General features: G+C 44.8%; 1 protein-coding gene across 1 annotated transcript in view; it reads left to right on the plus strand.

Annotated features, from left to right (window-relative positions):
• The first annotated feature begins 8,519 nt into the window (after window positions 1-8,519).
• CRYBG2 (crystallin beta-gamma domain containing 2) overlaps window positions 8,520-18,989 on the plus strand; it is a 73,746-nt gene continuing 63,276 nt past the window's right edge. The window contains exon 1 of the mRNA XM_048499165.1: window positions 8,520-8,714. The gene's annotated coding sequence lies outside the window, so the exon portion shown is untranslated. The remainder of the gene's footprint in view (window positions 8,715-18,989) is intronic.

The following is an 18,989-nucleotide window of genomic DNA, read 5'->3' on the forward strand; positions in this document are numbered from 1 at the left end:
AATTCCGCCTCTCTCCTGCTATTAGCCCCAGTATAGAAGTGAATGAAGTCAAGTACAATACAGTTAATTGTTTGATACTAATCCACAGGAGTGTGGATGGAGAAAATATTTCTCTTATAAAAACAGTGGCTCTGCTGTTCAAGTTATCATTTAGCTGTGATTATTATTTCTAGAGAAAGGGCCAAACAGGCACTCTGTAAGGTCACAAAAACAATTTGATACAAACTGAACAGTGAGGGGGAGGCAACCCCCAGCATGTATGTCAACAACGGCACATCAGAGACTTTCCCTTGACACCGGATTCCTGAACAGATTCCTGAACAGGTAAGGAGAAATGTGCAACCTGACACCCTTCTCCTTATAACTCTACAATGAAAAAGACTGGAGACTTGTGTTTTAAAATAAGAAAGCTGAGCACACTGTTGCAATAGATCATTATAATGCTATATTGCTGTAGTGATGTGTGTGTGCTTTAAGTGCCATCCAGTTGATTACAGCTTATGGGTGACCCTATCAATTAGTGATCTTCCTAACAGCCTATCATTAACTGCCTTGCTCAGGTCTCACAAACTGAGGGCGGTGGCTTCCTTGATAGTCAATCTGTCACACATGACCCGCCCTGAGGGGAAAGGGCGGGAAACAAATCTCATAAAATAAATAAATGTTTTTCCCCCTCTTTTCCTGGTTGGTATCTTCAACTTTTCTTAGCATTATTTCTTTTTTCCTTTGCTTCTTGTCATACCTTCTGGCCAAAGAACAATAGTCGTAATTTAGTCATTTTAGTTTCCAGGGAGAGTTCAGGCCTTATTTGATCTAGAACCCACTGATTTGTTGTTGTTGTTGTTTTGTCAGTCCGTGGCACCTGTAATACTCTCCTCCAACACTACATTTCAAAAGAATCAGCTTTCTTCCTGTCAGCTTTCTTCATTGCCCAAGTTTCTCACCTACGCCTAGTAATAGGGAGCACTTTGGTGTGAATTAACTTGATCTTGGTCACCAGCAATACCTCCTTTCACTTAAGGATTTTTTTCTAGCACCTTCACAGATGCCCTTCCCAGTCTCAATCTTCTTCTGATTTCTTGGTTAAAGACTCCCTTTTGGATGATAATTGAGCCAAGGAATAGAAAGTCTTGAACAATTTCCATTTCCTGATACCTTAAAGTTGAGTAATTTCCCAGAAGTCATTAATTTTGTCTTCTTGAGGTTCATCTGTAGTCCAGCTTTGGTACTTTCTGCTTTAACTTTCACCAGTAGGAAGAAGAAGAGTTTTTGATTTATACCCTACCTTTCTGTCCTGTAAGGAGACTCAAGGTGGCTACAAGCTCCTTTCCCTTCCTCTCCCCACAACAGACACTTTGTGAGGTAGGTAGGGCTGAGAGAGTTCCAAAGAACTGTGACTAGCCCAAGGTCACCCAGCAGGAATGTAGGAGTGTGGAAACCAGTGGCGAAGCCACCAGGGGACGGGGAATGCGCAACGCACCAGGCGCACCGATTCTGGTCATGTGGGGCGAGGCATCCCTCTGCCCCAGCTCCCCACGGCCCCCACTCCCCAGCCCGGCACCCCACTGCGCCCCCCATGAGCCCCTCATCTTACTTTTTTAGGAATGGAACATCCCAGAGAAGAAGCCTGCCTGTGTTGCCTGGGCCTGGTGGGAACTACCTGGCCCTGGGAAATGTAGTTCCCACCAGGCCCAGGCAACGCAGGCAGGCTTCTTCGGCCTGCTCCTTTCCTAAAAGTAAGTGGAATGAAGTGCTGCAGGGGGGCTGCTGCGGGGGGGGGGGGGGAAGCCAGAGTGTGCACCGGGTGCACTCTGGCCTAGCTACACCTCTGATGGAAACACATCTGGTTCATCAGATAAGCCTCTGCCACTCATGTGGAGGAGTGGAGAATCAAACATGGTTCTCCAGATTAGAATCCACCTGCTCTTAACCACTAGACCACGCTCTCAAGTCTTCACTATTTTCTTCCAGTAATATGGTTGTCACCTGCATGTCTCAAATGTTTAATGTTCCTTCCATCAATTTTCTCTCCACCTTTATATAAATCTAATCCACTTTCCATGATATATTCTGCATATAGATTGAAGAGATAGGGAGATAAAATTCATCCTCGTCTGACACCTTTGCCAATTGGAAACCATTCCACTTCTCCATATTCTGTCCTAACAGTAGCCTCTTTTCCAGAGTACAGGTGGCGTATCAAAACAGTCAGATGCTGTGGCACACCCATTTCTTTAAGAACTAGCCATAGCTTTTCACGATCCATACAATCAAAACCTTTGCTGTGATCTATGAAACACAAGCTGATTTTCTTCTGAAATTCTCTCATATACTTCTGTAACCAACATCAATTTGCAATATGAGCTCCAATGCCACTTCAGTAATAATATGGTACTAATTATTTCGATCCTTGTCACCAACAACATGTGCTTACACTTAAGGATCTTTTCTAGCTCCTCCGTGTCTCAGTTTTAATCTCCTGATTTCTTGGTTGAAGTCCTGCTTTTGGTTGATGATGGAGCCAAGGAATAGAAAAGTATAGCTATAGAAAGCCAGCATGGTGCAGTTGTCAAGAGCACCAGACTCTAATCTGGAAAACCTCACTCGTCTGCATGAAGCCTGCTAGGTGACCTTGGGCTAGTCACAGTCCTCTCAGAACTCTCTCAGCCCCACCTACTTCACAAAGTGCCTCATTAGGCAGGGAGGGGGGGGGGGGCAGAGGGAAGCACTGTAGCTGCTTGGGGACTCCTTGCAGGTAGAAACACAAGGTGTTTACATTTGTGAGGGGGAAGAGTTTGGTATTTGCTGAGTCTCCTACAGGAGAGAAAGGGGGGATATAAATCCAAACTCCTCTGCTTCTGCTTCTGCTTCTAAAAACTTCTATTATCAATTAACACAAAGCCAGAAGAAGCCCTCTGGTGGTAGTGTGGGAAATGACTGCCAAGATAAGGAAGATAACCCTGGTATGGGCAGAATCCCCCCAAAATTCGCATTCACTCGGCATCCAAAGGCTAAAATATTTTTGAAAACCCCCCCACCAAACCAGATTTGGAAAGATTGGAAGAAAGAAGGAAGAAAAATAGAGGACGATGCCCTGCGGGTACTCCCAAAAGCACCGCCACAAGAGGTAAGCAAAGGTGGAGCAAAACTTCCATCTGAAAACAGTCTCAGTTCATGGAAATAAAACAATCTCTAGTTTGTTAACATGCTTGAAGTTGACTGTTTTAACAAAGTGAAATTCCACCCAATTTGGATATTTTAACAGAATGGAGTTTTCCCCACAACCTGGAGCCTGATCTCAGGCATCTATTTGCAGCTCTGTGAGGACGGAAAGGAAAGAGTGCAGTATTTGGGGGGTTCATTCACACATAGATTGTGGCTTCTTGCAACACCTTTAATGAAGCAGTCCCTGTCCTGATAATCCAAAGATAACAGACGCCTTCAAAGAGTGTCTCTGCGTCTGTTGACAACGTTGTATTTTTGGACTGATTTTGTATGCTTCTGGAAGGGATCATTTACGGAAAGCAGGTGTAAACCATCTTTTAAATAAATGCATATCTGGGGAAGGTAAAAATTAACTCTCTTGGCACTTGGCCAATTACCTTTTTAAATCTCTCCTCTGCTTTTTTACACGTGGGAAAGAGGAAGCAGCTCTACTGTTTTGTTCAAATGTAGGTTGAATATTCATGAAGCTGCAATTGAACAAAGGTCATTTGTGTCCTATGTAAAGCAGTTTTTTTAAAAAAAACTTAAGCCAGACAAAATCACATTAAGTCAGTAGCTGTTTGTCGGGTTTTGCATATTTTTGCTGAAAATGTCCAAGGTTTAAATATTGGGCAGGGACAGATACTGGCAGGTATCTTGCCACGCCACCGAGCCATGTTTGAAGCCTTCTTCCAGCCCTAGGGTGCCTTGTTCAAACTTCCAGCAGACAGGGTGTGATATGCAACAATATTGCATGGAGACATTGCAGAAGACACAGAAGATAATATGAATAACTGGGAGAAAGATGTAGGGGGGAAGAAGAGAAAGAACTATGAGGAAACGGGCAGGACAATGTCTCTAAAAGCTTCTTGAGAATGTTCCTTCAACATTAGGAGCCGGTGATACATCAAGATGCGAGCCCAGCAGGGGAGGGGTGATATATAAATAAAATAAAGTATATTAGGAGCGAAGTCTGTTTATGCATTAATGGTGATCTTGTAACCATTAAAAAAAATTGGAGGTGTGTTTCAGACCACATTCAAATAATGTCAGGTTGCACGGAGCTACTTTCTACTGAGCCAGAGCAGTGATCTGTGAAGGCCAGTATTATCTATTTTGATTGACAGCAGCTCTCCAGGGTCTCAGGTGGAGGTTTCTAATGTCATCTACTATCTGGTGATGCCAGTGATTGAACCTGGGACTGTCGGCATGCAATGTGGATGCTCTGCCCCTGAGCCACAGCTTAACTTCGTTTGAGTGTGTTCTAAATATGAGATGGAAAAATGCAGTGTATTTATTACCAGAATTAGTTACAAAGTCTTGAATTGCAAATCACTGGCTTGGTTCAGACGTAACATGAAAAAGCTATTGTTCAGTGTTGCAAGAATGATCGTGGAAAGAACTTCTGGTTCACTTGAGCCCCTTCCGCACATGCAAAATAATGCACTTTCAATCCACTTTCAGTGTGCTTTGCAGCTGGATTTTACTGTGCGGAATAGCAAAATCTACTTGTAAACAATTGTGAAAGTGGGTTGAATGTGCATTATTCTGCATGTGCGGAAGGGGCTTGTATTTCCTGGTTAGGGACTTTGGTGTAGTAGCTGGACTAGTCCCAGATTCAAATCCTCCCTCTTGGGCCAATCACACACTGTCAGGCTAACCTACCACACAAGATTATTGGGAGGATAAAATGAATGAGAACAGAAAATGTTGCAAAGTGCCTTGGGCCCCCATTGGGGGGGAAATTGGATATTAATAAATGTGCCATTCCATCCAAAATGGGCAAATTGCAGTTAGTACTTGGTCTGAAACCTCAGGATTGTAAACCAGCTGCAAATTAAGATTTCCTTTTCAGAGCAAGTACAAACCCTGGTTTGTGAGTTCAAAGGCAACTAGGGTTTCTTGCAAGATCATACATAGCTAATTATCTCACCATGTGTGAAGGAGGAAGGCTGACCCGAGTCTTCATGAGGCTCTTTTTTTGGAAGTCTGCTCAAGCATCTTTGCTTATTCACTGGGTAAATAAATCCTGGGATACTACAGTTACTTTTCAGACAGTGGATCTGATTATGATGTGCCTGAGATTGACACTGGAGATCTATAGCTGGATTCTCTAAGCAGAGTTACACCTTTCTTTTTGTTGATGAATGTAAGCAAGACATGCATGTAAATAAAGAGCCAGTGCGGTGAACAGTTGGAGTATGGTGGCAAACCTTTGGCACTCCAGATGTTATGGACTACAATTCCCATCAGCCCCTTCCAGCATGGCCAGTTGGCCAAGTTGGAAGGGGCTGATGGGAATTGTAGTCCATAACATCTGGAGTGCCAAAGGTTCGCCACCATGAGAGTAGGACAACAGGGACACAGGTTCAAATGTGCTCCCAGCCATGAAACTCCATAGATGACTCTGAACCTGTTATACTTTGTTCACCAAACCTCCCTCACAGGGTTTTTGAGGCAATAAAGACGGGAGCCATATTTGCCACAGTGATGAAATGTGATTGTGCAATGGTACATTTTGGTTCAAGGGTTTTTGGAGAAATACTTATATCAATCCAACATATGGCTAAGTGATGTTTTGGTCATAATGTGGTTTAGTGTTGTCCTTTTTGGTGAAGTTAAATTACATCCCTGTTCTTTAAAAAGCGAGTAGCCGTGTGGTGTAGTGGTTAAGTGCTTGCACTGCCCCTCACACGGTCAGGAGTTCGAGCCCCCTATGGGCCAGATATCCTGGCAACTGGCTCATGGTCAACTCAGCCTTCCATTCATTCCTTGGTCGGTAAATGAGTACCTAACATAGCCAGGGGGTAAAGAATAGCCGGGGAAAGCAATGGCAAACTACCCCACAAAAACGGCTTGCCTATGAAATCACTGCTTGCAGTGGTACCCCAGTGTCGGATACGACTGAAGGGGAAACTTTCCCTTTTCTTTAAAAAGCACTTCCTGTTTAAAGGCTTGTAAGTAGCTATGAACCTGGTTTTCTGGGGTAAATGAAGTGCAGGTGATGAAGTGCAGACACTCATGTTGCAACTCCCCCCACCCCCAGGCCAGATATTGTTACAGTCAGCATATGAAGGGAGGTGAACAAGTAAAAATTGAAAATCTGAGAGCCACGGTGGGCGTTTCCCCACTTGCCACACACCCCCTATGCCGCTCAGCGCACGTCAATTCTTGCGTGCGCCCGGGCTTTCCCATGACCCCGCGCTCTGCGCGGGGTCATCAAAAGGCGCCGTTTGGAAGAGCGCCAGGAGCCAGACGCACGCTGAGGGGGTGCGACAGTGGCAGCGTCGGGACGGCTGTGTTGTCGCCACCCCTGTAGTGGGGAGTGCCAGGGGACCCCGCGCTACTTGCCTACAGTAGTGCGCAGCTACTGGTAAGTGGGAAAACGCCCTAAATTCGGTGAAATTAGTGTCAAGGCTGCCTGCAACCTGCTCAAAACTGAGCTTGGGTTGTGAGTTCCGAGATCACAGGTGTTTCCTGCTTTGTAAATTGCACCTGCCTCCAGCCCCGTTTGGACTGTGGGCATGAATGCAGGGTTTGACCTTTTACCCCTACCGTGTTTCCAATTTGAAACGGCTCAAGAGAACTACTGTTTGCACCATGGGAAACGGGCTTGCTTCAGTGAAACAAAACGCAGCTCCCTAGAACCATTTTCCGGTTGTGAAAAACAGCATGGGAGGTAGGGTTAGCCCCTTCCCTTTCCCTGAATCATGGCCACTATCCAAATCCCTGCACAACTTCCATTTACAGAGAGGGAAAGAGGGCTCCGTAGCTCCAGACATGGGTCAGCTGGCACTGGTGGGACATTTTGCTCATGTAGGTTTTTTGTTCCATGTAAAGTGCGGGAGGGACATCTGATTTTTCTGATACTCCAGGACTTTCTCTGTAAGAAAAGCTTTGTGTGTGAAGTGGTCACCCTGTCAATTTGAGCACTAACCTCACACTGGCCATGCTGTTATCCCCACCACCACCACCACCACCACACACACACTTTTTTTTCCTTTTTGGGGATTGAGCCTGCCCTTTTCTCCTCCAAGCACTTTGGAATTGTCAGCCAGCATGAAGATGTTACGGTAGATGGATAGATATTCCACCAGTGGGTGTGCCTGTCTGTCCATCTAGTACATCTTAATTCTGCTCTTGCTGCAAGAAGCACAAGGCAGCATTTTACTCTCACAGTCCTCTGGATGTATGTGAGTAGCCCAAGATTACCCAGCAAGCTTCATGGCAGCACAATGAATTGAACCTGTGTCTGGCAGATCCTACAATTCACTTGCTTTAGTATGTGGGGAATCTTGGACAAGAGACTCTTGCATTTTATTTGCACTGACCCCACTCTGATTATTCACTGGATGGTGCTTGCTGAGTCTAAAACCCTGTCCTTTCTTTCCTCTGCTCTTCTTACACCCACAGGCCCATGGTCTGAGCTTGTCTGAAACTGATCTCTGGAGGAATGGCCTTCTGCGCAAGTTTGGGAGCCTCACTTGGCGCAAGCGGAGGAGCAGCCATCTTGAATTCCCAGAGCATTCTGGAAACCCAGCCAACAGCCCTTGGCCTTTGGGGCGGCTTCACAGACCCGCTGTTGGCAGCGACTTGGATATGAGGGACTGGTCTGCTGCAGAGGAAGAGAGATCTGAGTTGTCTTCTCAGCCTAGCAAAATAGACTCCGTTCCGTCTGCATCCTTTGACTCTTTGCTGTGCTGGGGAGATGGGAACTCCTGGGACTCGGCCTCTATCACTAATTCTTCTCTGTGTGGCCCAGCTTCCTCCAAAACGAAAGATGATGCTTTGGAGGTTCTCTTGGAACAGGAGAAAATGGGCAGTAACCCAGAGTCCCTCTCAGGGTGGGCTGAAAGTGTATTTGAAGGACATTTAAACTCACAGCCTTCCTGCCCCACTGGAATAGGGGAGCTGGAGAATTTGAGCTTCAAAAGTGACCTTGGAGAGTCCATCTCAAGACACATCAGTGGGGCAGAGGGATCAAGGAGCGCTGCTGAAAGCCTGCATGGGAAATGGCCTCTACAAGGAGGGGATGCCACCTCGGCTTTTAAACCCAGCCAGACCAAGACTGCGCTGAAGATCCTCTATGAGATCTTGATCACTCTTACCAAGGAGGAAGAGAATGGGATAGTGGATGCAGTGCCCTTGACTCACTGCAGCGAGAGAGGACTAGAATGCCACTCGTCTAGGGAGGGAACACTTTCTCTGGGGGTTGCTGAGTTAGAGAAAACAGAAGGCCAACGTCACCGCCAGGAACTGGCCCGACCGGCTCCCCAGCTGTCAATGCTCGAGGAATTCCAAAACTGCATTGAGCCGCATGGGGTGGAAACCTTTAAGGCGTGCAGGCAGGTACTAAGTCCTGCCACTGGGAGCCAGGTGACACCACAGTGGGGATCGGAGCTCAGCCCAGGGCAGTGTAAAGACCTGAGTGTGACAGATCACCTGCATTCCGGGGATGGCGAGCTAGCTGAGGGGACAGGCACTGTAGCACCTGTGTCCTGGGCAGACAGGTACGTGGGGGAAACGGGTTTGGGATGTGCTCGTAACAGCAGGTGTGCTGTCTGAGCCAATTCTGGGAGCTGGAACAGAGAGAGAGACACACACAGAGATGTGTCTCAGCAAAGAGACTGGAGGCTGGACTTTCTGTTTCTCATTCTCATCTGGGATCTTCTGTAGTGCTTGTTTTGTGGCAACCCATGTAGAATATTTGCATTTAAACTGCTGGTGTTTCATTTTGGTGCGTCCTACATAGGAGCAGGCATTTGGGAAGAGAAGGGATAAGAGGAGGGAGCTTTTACAAGGTCTGTCTGTAGCAGGAATGGGCTCAGGAAGGCAGAGTTCAAGGCCACTAGGAAAGGAGAGACCAGATTTACAGTATGGTATTTCCCCTGTGTTCCCCTCCCTCTGCTATGTCCTCATGCCGAAAGCCCCTTGAATGACAGGAGGCTTGAACTGCATCCTTGTTGGACTTTTGGGCATGTTCAGCACAAGGTAGAATGAGTGCATAAGAAAGTCATGAAGTTTTAATTGGGAGATTCAGCAAAGGAACCTTTGGTTGATTGCATGGTGGTGGTAATTTTAATGGGATGGGTTGCAGTTTGAAGTCATATTTTAGCGTTTCAGGTTATTTTTTCAGGAATGGAAAATAAGGGGGGAAAGCATCCTGCTAAAGAACAAAGGTGTTTGAGAGCAATTCTAAACAGCTCTGCTCAGGTCTGTTCAGTGGGTTCTTTGAAGAGGGTTCTTAGGATTGTGTTGTTAGTGCATTAAATCTTACAAGTCCCTCTATTAATTTCCCCCCACCTTTCCTCCCAAAAATTTAGTGGTATGCATTATTGTCGTGATAACAGCTTTGTGAGGTAGATGAGGCATAGAGAGATTTGAATGAATATCTCCTAGTCCTAGTCTGCCAATCTAGACTGCATTGGTTCTTGTTACCTGCAAGACAGCTAAAGAAAAAGGAAGTGATATATATATAAGTGGTTTTCTCAAAGGCTCTGCTGTTTTTTTAAAATAACGTCTGCTACTCTTCCTGAAGTAACTGGAAAATAAAAGTGTGAGCTGTGCTGATTTCTTCGTTCGGGACCCAGCAAGTGCTATGGACAGTAGAGAAATGCATATTTCTGAATAATTGTGGTAGGAATCTTAAACACAGAGTTCTAAAAGGTGCCTCAGAGGTCCTTTAGTACCACTTCCTGTTCTGTGCACGCAATCCAAAACTTGAGCATTCATGACAGATGACTGCCTAGTGGTGTAGTGGTTAAGAGCGAAGGCTTATCTGATGAACCAGATGTGTTTCTGCACTCCTACATTCCTGCTGGGTGACCTTGGGCTAGCAATAATTCTTCGGAACTCTCTCAGCCCCACCTGCCTCACAAGGTGTCTATTGTGGGGGGAGGAAGGGAAAGGAGCTTGTAAAATACTTTGAGGCTCCTTACAGGAGAGAAAGGTGGGGTATAAATCCAAACTCTTCTTCTTCTTCTTCTCGAAGGTTTCCAGTGAGAAAGAGTCTACCACAGCCTTAGGTAATTGTTGATTCCAGATGGGTTGTAGTGATAGTGTGTAGTAGCACATTAAAACAAGTTTTAATTAATTAATAGTCGGATTAATCAGGAAGATGAACTCTATCTTTCAGTCAAACCTTAATAAGGATCTGGCATTTCTTATTCAATTTAGATGCTAATAACTTGCATTTCCTGCCCTGCGCAGATCTCAACTGCTTCATTTATAATGCTCTTATCTCCTCTCTACATCCTGAGCTAGATTTTACATTTTGACTAACAGTTGGGAGTTCCTCACACTCATGCCAAGACAATCTTACTTCCTTTTCTACTGGATCTTGTTTTGAACCAGTCTCTCTTTCGAACATATTCCTGTCTCTACTTGTCTGTTGTGTATTTAAAATCAGGCTTGTATACATTTATTTAGATATTTATATCCTGATTTTTTCCTCCATTGTTGCTCTCACCTTTTCTCTTCAGCTCGGTGCAGTGGTTAAGAACAGGTGGATTCTAATCCAGAGAACCAGATTTATTTCCCCACACCTCCACATGAAGCCGGCTGGGTGACCTTAGACTTGTCACAGTTCTCTCTGAACTCTCTCAGCTCAACCTACCTCACAAGGTGTCTGTTGTGGGGAGGGGAAGGGAAAGGAATTTGTAAGGCCCTTTGAATCTCCTTACAGGAGAGAAGGGGGCATAAATCCAAAGTCTAACTCTAAATTCTAATCCACATAACCATCCTGGGAGGTAGGTGAGTCTCAGAATATGGGAATGACCCACATTCACCCAGTGAGATCTCATGGTACAGTAAGAATTTGAACCCTTGACTCCCTGATTCTGGTCTGTCACTCTAACCACTACTCAGCATTCATGTGAATCTGAGGAAATGAACTCTGAACTCAGAAAAAGTTATTCTGGAATGAACGTTGTTAGTGGTTAAGATGCCACTGGACCACTGCTAGGTGTAGTGATTAAGAACGATGGACTGTAATCTGGAGAACTGGGTTTGATTCCCCACTCCTCCACATGAAGGTTGCTAGGTGACCTTGAACTAGTCACAGTTCTCATTCTCAGCCTCACCTACCTCAACAGGTGTCTTTTGTGGGGAGAAGAAGGGAAGGAGTTTGTAAGTCACTTTGAGATTTCTTGAAGTTGAGAACAGTGGGTATACATTCAAACTCTTCTTCATCTTCTTTGCTTTATTGTTAGGAAGTGTCTTTTAATGGTTAACTGAATTCTGTGTTTTGGGGACATGTGGCCATTAGACCTAGCTTTTTGCCCTCTGGAACAGCAGAGAACAAGTCTTTGACCTCTTCTGTGGGGAAACTTGTGAGTTTTTGAAGTCTGCGCACTTGGTCTGTTTTTGTTTTTGTGAATGCAGCTGAAGTTTCAAATATGGAAATTTGCAGTTTCAAATATGGGCCACCATGGAGTTTTGAGGCTGAAGACCATTCCTGTGAAGACAGGCCTGCAGGAATCAAGGAACTCAATGACTGCATAAATATAGTCTTCTGGAAATAAAGGGCCATTCTTTCAAGTCAGGGGCAAACTGCCTGTTGATTCTGCCACAAGCCAGTCCCTTGAGGGCGAGGTGTGTGTGTCTGTCTGGATGTCATCTATCTTAGTCAAGATTTTGGAATATCCCTGCTACAGTTTATAAATCTTGCTGTCTGGTCTGTCGTCATAACTGGTGATCAAGATATGGTGTCAGCCATAGAGCTAATTAGCCTACACATTAGGTGAAGGAGATTGTGACGGAGGGGTGGAGCACATGTATTGCATGCAGAAAAGCAAGGTTTGGTTCCTAGCATTAAAGCGTTGAAAAGTCTTGGATAACAGTTGTTGGAAAAGCCTTTTCTTTGCCTAGAACTACTGTTGGTCAGAGTATGTAATAATACAGAGCTATATAGAACAGTGGTAGCGAACCTTTTCGAGACTGAGTGCCCAAATTACAACCCAAAACCCACTTATTTATTGCAAAGTGCCAACATGGCAATTTAACCTGAATACTGAGGTTTTAGTTTAGAAAAAACTGTTGGCTCCGAGGCGCATGTTACTCAGGAGTAAGCTTGGTGAAGCAATCGTGCAACACTTCGAATGGGTGAATCATGACCCTAGGAGGGTTTACTCAGAAACAAGCCCCATTGCCAGCAACCAAGCTTACTTCCAGGTAAAGGATCATGCCCAGGCCAGCTTAGGGGTGTGTGTGGGGGTGATTTTCCACCCCCCCCCCCATGATGAACTCTGTGCATGCGTGCCCACAGAAAGGGCTCTGAGTGCCACCTCTGGCACTCGTGCCATAGGTTCGCCATCGCTGATATAGAAGGACCAAGGATAGAATGGCATAAAATGGCTTCATGTGTTTGGTATTCAGCAGGCCACATTAAAGTGCTTCCACATGGTCATTTTATTCCACCTTTGCCTCCAAATTGGAGTACTGCTTATGGAAGCATCCACACGCTGGTCCTTTGCAGACATTACATTAATTATCCTGTTTACACAAACTGGAAGGTTACTCTGCCACGGAAAGATAAAAGTAAATTTGTATATTAATTTGCCATTTCCTGGATCTTCTTTGTAGTAGAATGCTCTGCGGGGGTCCTACTTTAAACTTTTTGTGAGACATATTATAGCCACGCTATTGGTCCCAACAAGGCTGCCAACAAGTTGCTTCTAATGAATACCAAATGTGATGTCATGTTACTAGGGTGAAATTGATACAGTGATCTAGGATTTTGGCAAAACTCTATGGCAAAATCCTAGAGTGCCCCATGAACATTATGCTGGCAATGTGACATCACTTCCAGGCATTTGCTGGATGTGACGTCGTGCCACAGGTATGGTGCCATTAATTTGGACTGGCAGGCAACAAACAAGGACAGTGAGAGATCTGCTATCTCCACAGAAGATGCACACTGTACCTATCACTCAACATGCCCAGCAGGCTCCATGCTTGTTTGCATGAATTGGACAAAATGTAACTTCTTTAGGGAGCTGATGTGGTTTGTTGACCTCCAATAATCTGCTTTCCAGGCATCATCCAGCTTTGCTCTGACTCCTTCCAAACCTGGTTTGGCACAGTTTTTCAAGCAACTATGCAGTTCAGAGGCACACTTACATGCTGCCTGAACAGGGAAATTGTTCACTTTTGAAGGTATTGCCAACATTCTAGGCAGGTTTTTTGCAACTTCACTCTGCATTTGCGTTTTCCCCACCATGCCAAGAGAGGGCTTTTTCAGGCTTCAACCCCCCCTCCCCCCCTGTCCCCCCAGTAACCACTATAATGATATAGCCAAATGGCCATTATCGATTACTGAGGAGGGGAAAAATACAGTGAAAGTATTAGCCGATGGAGGAAACTGCACTGAACATTCACAGGTGAACAACCTCAAAGTAGTTTGTGAGGGCTACTCTTGTTCATCAAGGCTGTAGTTACAACCAGATTGATTAGAATGAAGTTCTCAGAAACAGAAGTGAGGAGGCAATACTGGCAGTCTTCAAGCAGCAGTTGGGCAAACACTTCTCAGGGATGCTTTAGACCAGGGTGTCCAATTGTGGCCCTCCAGATGTTCATGGACTGTGATTCCCAACAGCACCTGCCAGCATGGCCATTGATCATGCTGGCAAGGGCTGATGGGAATTGCAGTCCATGAGCATCTGGAGGGCCACAATTGGACACCCCTGCTTTAGACTGATCCTGTACTGAGTAGGGGGTTGGACTAGATGGTCCTTTGCAATTCTATGATTCTATGTACCACCGTGTGGATTTCTTTTGCAAGTATCTTTGCATTCACAGAAGAAGAGTCAGATGGAGAATCAGGGTCATGTGGATACAGCCAAAACAACATATCCTGTGTGCTGTAGCTGGCCAAAGCTGCCGAAGAATTAGATAAATAGAATTCATTTTCACCAGCATGGCCAATTGGCCATGCTGTAGGGGCTGATGGGAATCAGGTTCCTGAACATTCGGAGAGCCGCAGGTTCTCACCTGCTCTAAGACAGGGTAAGGAACTCGCGGCTCTCAGATGTTCAGGAACTACAATTCCCATCCCAGCCCCTACCACCAGCATGGCCAATTGGCCCGTAATGCTGGTAGAAAACTGATAAGTTTATCAATGGAGAAACGACTCTATCCTAAGAACAGAGACAGCCAGAGATCCTCGTTTGATTTTCTGTTCTTATTTTATTTTTGCTCTAAAGAAACTTCTCTAATCTCTCTCACCCGCAAAGCAGCTGCTTCTGTTTTTCCTGGGTGAAACCTGCAAACCCAAATTCTGCATGTCTGTCTTTGGTGGTGTTAGAATCCAAGGACAAAGCAAACGGGAAAAGGCTTCCCTGAACGTGCCCCGGCTTTCCCAGTGTGGCTGGCATAGATGTGGGACAATATAACTAGATGTATATTAATTCTGAGTCAAATTGAACTTAATCATCACCAGTGTTAACATCAAAGAGTTGAGCGCAGCTTCAATTCCATCTTACATGATAATGTAATTTAAAAAAAAATCATAGGGGGTATTTTATGAGAGGTCCAAATAATATTTAGATGACCGCTTTTCCTCAGCTGTTGATCTACATTATAACAACAGAGTCAAAAATTGCTACTGGGGCCACTCTCACCCATTGCTTTATAAGCAGATCATGTTGTGGCGAGGGCCATTTTCCTTTCCTCTTCTAGCTTGTCATGATTTAAATTCCTTGGATAATTGGCAGGTTGCGTGGAATTAGGCTGTGTGTAAGTGGACAGCAGTGCCTTTGGACAGGGAGTTGGTTTCAAAGGTCTGCTATTGTCTTCCAGCTTTGATGATACTCTTGGTTGAATTTCTGCAAGGGCTTCTTCTTTTAGTCCCCAATTGCAACGGATGTTCTTCCTTTGCAGGAGTGTTGTGACATCCTGGTGCGACGCATGCTCACACCCACTCCACATAAATATTCATGCTTTCATTTACACATATGCTCAACATTATTTATGTATGATTGGAAGATTATCTTGGGCTTCATTGTATGGCAGAGTAGGGCATTAAAATATTGCTTATAAGCAAGGGTGGAAATGGGAGCCAGGGACCATGGGAATGAGATCAAATAGGTTCCTGAGCATATTTTCCTCTCGCTTCAGCAGCATTTCCCAAGACCCGCAGAAAGTATGTGCTAGTGCAAGGGTTTTCCAGCTGTGTTCTGGAGTGCCTTGAAGTTTCTGAGAAGCTCAGCAGACATTCCAAATGGGGAATGATTTGTAAAGCCCTTCGGGGGTAGGGCAGTTTACCAAATCGAATGAATGAATGAATGAATGAATGAATGAATGAATGAATGAATGAATGAATGAATGAATAAATAAAGACTGACTAGCCAGGTTGAGAGCAACGGACTCTAATCTGGTGCAACAGGTTTGTTTCCCCACTCATCCATGTGAAGTCTCCTGGGTGACCTTAGGGGTAGCCCAAGTTCTCTCAGAACTCTTTCAGCCCCACCTACCTCACAAGGTACCGGTTGTGGGGACAGGAAGGGAAGGCAGTTGTAAGCCACTCTGAGACTTCTCACGTTGAAGAAAAAGTGGGGTATAAAACCCAATTCTTCCTCTAGTGAATTTTTATTTGTCCAGGGAGCCCAGAGCAACATATATGACTCTCCTTTCCCCTTTTTGTCCTCGAAATTTTGTCCTCACTATGAAGTTCCCAGTGGGAAGAAAATGAGATACAAATATCTGAATTTATAAGAAGATGAAATTCTTCAGTTAGGTCTCTCCAAATAACATTGTAGCCTGAAAAATCCCCCCCCCCCCACCTTTTTATAATGTTCTAATATCCAGGCTGATGATGAGTTCTGGTAAGCTCTAAAGCTTGCTTGATGTATTGTGTGAATTTGGTTTGTGGTAAGAAAAAGGTGTTGCATGGATTTTGTTCCGCTCCAAATTGCCCTTTGTCCGGGGTTTTTGTTCACATGGATCTCTTAAACATCCCTCAAGAGATCTGCCTGCTTTGTACCCACAATCCTGCCGTAATCATTAACTGACAGCACAATTGGGCAATTCCTGGAGAGTCAAGGCCACACTGAATAGATTCTATTGACCCAGTGTGCTTTTCTTGCTTGTGATCGACATTTGCTTAGCAGATGCCAACCCCACTGGCGATTAATTTTTCTCACCAGCCTCTGTTCTAGCTGGCATGGTCACTTATCCTAATTTGGAGCTGGCAGGGCTAATGTATTCCTAGCCCCAAGTCTTTCCAATTACAGATCAAACCTAAACAAGATAAAGCAATCGCCAGATCTCGAAATGAGCGGAAGGAGATTGTTTGGCATTCAGATACGGAAATATTAAAAATCCAATGCTCTTCTCTTCTCGGGCTTGTTGTTGCAGCTTAAAATAAGATTTTTATCAGCATGCATTTTTGTCTCAGGTATCATAAGTTCCTCACAGATGTCAACATCTTATTTTGTTTTATAATGTCTGAGTTATATGCATGCTGAACAGTTTCCCCAGAATGATATTGATCAATCAGGCCAAAGAGATCAGCAGAATCCCAAGTGCTAAGGCAGTGTTTGCACCTTCTTTTAGTAGGGTTGCCAACTCTGGGTTAGGAAATTCCTGGAGCTTTAGGGGTAGAGACTGCGGAGGGCAGGGTTTGGGAAGGGATAGGATCTCAGTGGGGTACAATGCCACAGCCTCCAAAGCTCCAGGGGAGCTGATATCTCTGTCTGGAAATAAGCTATAAATCTGGAAGGTTTCCATGCCCTACCAGGAGGTTGGCAACCCTAGTTAAGACTTTTGGGGTGAATTTTAACCTGTTTTCCTCTGTTCAAAGTGGTGGTTACAGTGGTGGTTTCTGCACAGCACACTAATAACGTGTGTAACCCATTATTAATAAACCTGGTTTCTCCAGTTTGCCTTCGCACTGGAGGTTTCACCCCTCTGGGAAGTGATTGCAAACAATACAGGTTGCTGTGGTTCCTTTGGTTTTTCCAAAAAGATTGTTAGGGTAGCAATTTTTGTAAAACCCCGGTTGAGGGAAATATAACGGGCTGAACCCGTTTCTGGCAAGAGCCCTGTGCGAAGTTCGTCCCCAAACGGGATAAATAGCTTCCTCAGCCCGTTAGGTTTGGACTGTGCAGAAACCACCAATGTCCAAAACAATAACATCAGTAGAAACCACTGACACCACAAATATTTAAAGCCAGGCTACTTAACCAGTCTATCCGCCGTCAAAAGAGTAGTCCACAGGCTGAATAAGAGGGGTTGAGGGATCGATAACAACTTTGCAGTTGATGACACCAGTCCACACCATTTGAAGGAGGAGGTGATTTTGGAAAGTGGCAAAATCCGGGGCTGTAGATGGAGCAGATTATTTACAACCCTACAGGTGGGGGCTAAAGATCTTCTGGAATTATGACTAATTGCTAGATTAGGGATTGCCAATGGCGCCCAATGGCGCCCAACAACAGCTTTTCTGACACCCATGAAGTGTTATTAGGAAGTCAGGGGAGCCATGTAGGGCTTTTGCCCAACAAGACTTCTGATGGATTATTGGAGATTTGATTGACTGTGCAGATTTTTAAAAATGTTGCTTTGGCAGCAGCTGCATGTGTTACTGAAGTTAAGCCGAGGCAATCATTTTGTGGCAGCCATTTTGTTGTTGTGACCACCATGTCAGAAATCCAGATGTACAAAAACAACGCAAACATTCTACCAAGGCTACGGACCAAACAAAGTGGAAGTCTTTAAAATAATAGTGTGTAATATAAACCCAATAAAATATATATCTATCAAGACCCTGTAGAAAATCACATGTCATATGATCCAAAATGAAAACCTGTTGTTACAAAATAATCAAGAAATAAATATACAGTTGTGCAGTACATGGACAGGTATTGTGGATAAGAGTTCTGTTTCAGAACCCCAGAGCCCCTTGGGGATGGGGCAGTATACTAAAATCAATCAAACAAACAAACAAATAAGTCTCTCTTCCTCAGCAATATATTGAAATGTCTCTTGAAGATTAGTTTCCCGTTAGAAGGTTGGGGACTGTTGCTGTAGACTACAGATACCCACCTTGCAGCAAATGGAGGATGGGCTTATGTCATTACACTGTTAAGGTTGCCAGGTACCCCCTGACAATTGGCGGTGGAGAAGGTTGGATGGGGGGTGGGTGTCATATCAGCAGCAAATTGAGGCCTAGGCCTTGATGCCATTGGTGTTCTGACTTCACTTCTGTAAGTGATGTCATCATGATGCCGACTGTGTTGGAGACACTCTATTTGAGTAAATTTCTATGGTAAAAACAGCATCTACCATAGAATTTTTATCTATATAACAGAATGTCTCCCACATTGTTGGCAACATGATACTGTTACTTCTAGAAGTGGTTGGCAATGGCCAGTGGTGTTGAGGGAGACGCTCTGGTATTTGGACAAAAACTCTATGGTAGAAGCTGTTTTTATCATAGAGTTTTGTCCAAATAGAATGTACCTCACATTGTTGACTTGTTGGTGATGTGATGTTGTCATTTCCAGAAGTTATGTCAACATGACAACAGCATCAAGGCCTAGGCCTCATTTTGTGCCTGGTGAGACTCCCACTGGCTGGCTGACTGGTGCCAGGGGTAGGTAGTCAAAGTGGGGGATTCTTCACCCCCAGTGGGGGTCTGAACACCCTTGGTCCTGGCTGTCCTGCCTCTGGCTCCACCCCCAAATCTCCATGAATTTCCCATCCTGGAGCTGTCAGCCCTAGGGGTTATACTGTTGATTGTTCTCCCTGCTAAACAGCTCCATGCATGCAGCAATATCATGGGGTGC

This window comes from Sphaerodactylus townsendi, linkage group LG06 (genome assembly GCF_021028975.2).
Source record: "Sphaerodactylus townsendi isolate TG3544 linkage group LG06, MPM_Stown_v2.3, whole genome shotgun sequence".
In the NCBI taxonomy this organism is placed as follows: domain Eukaryota; kingdom Metazoa; phylum Chordata; class Lepidosauria; order Squamata; family Sphaerodactylidae; genus Sphaerodactylus; species Sphaerodactylus townsendi.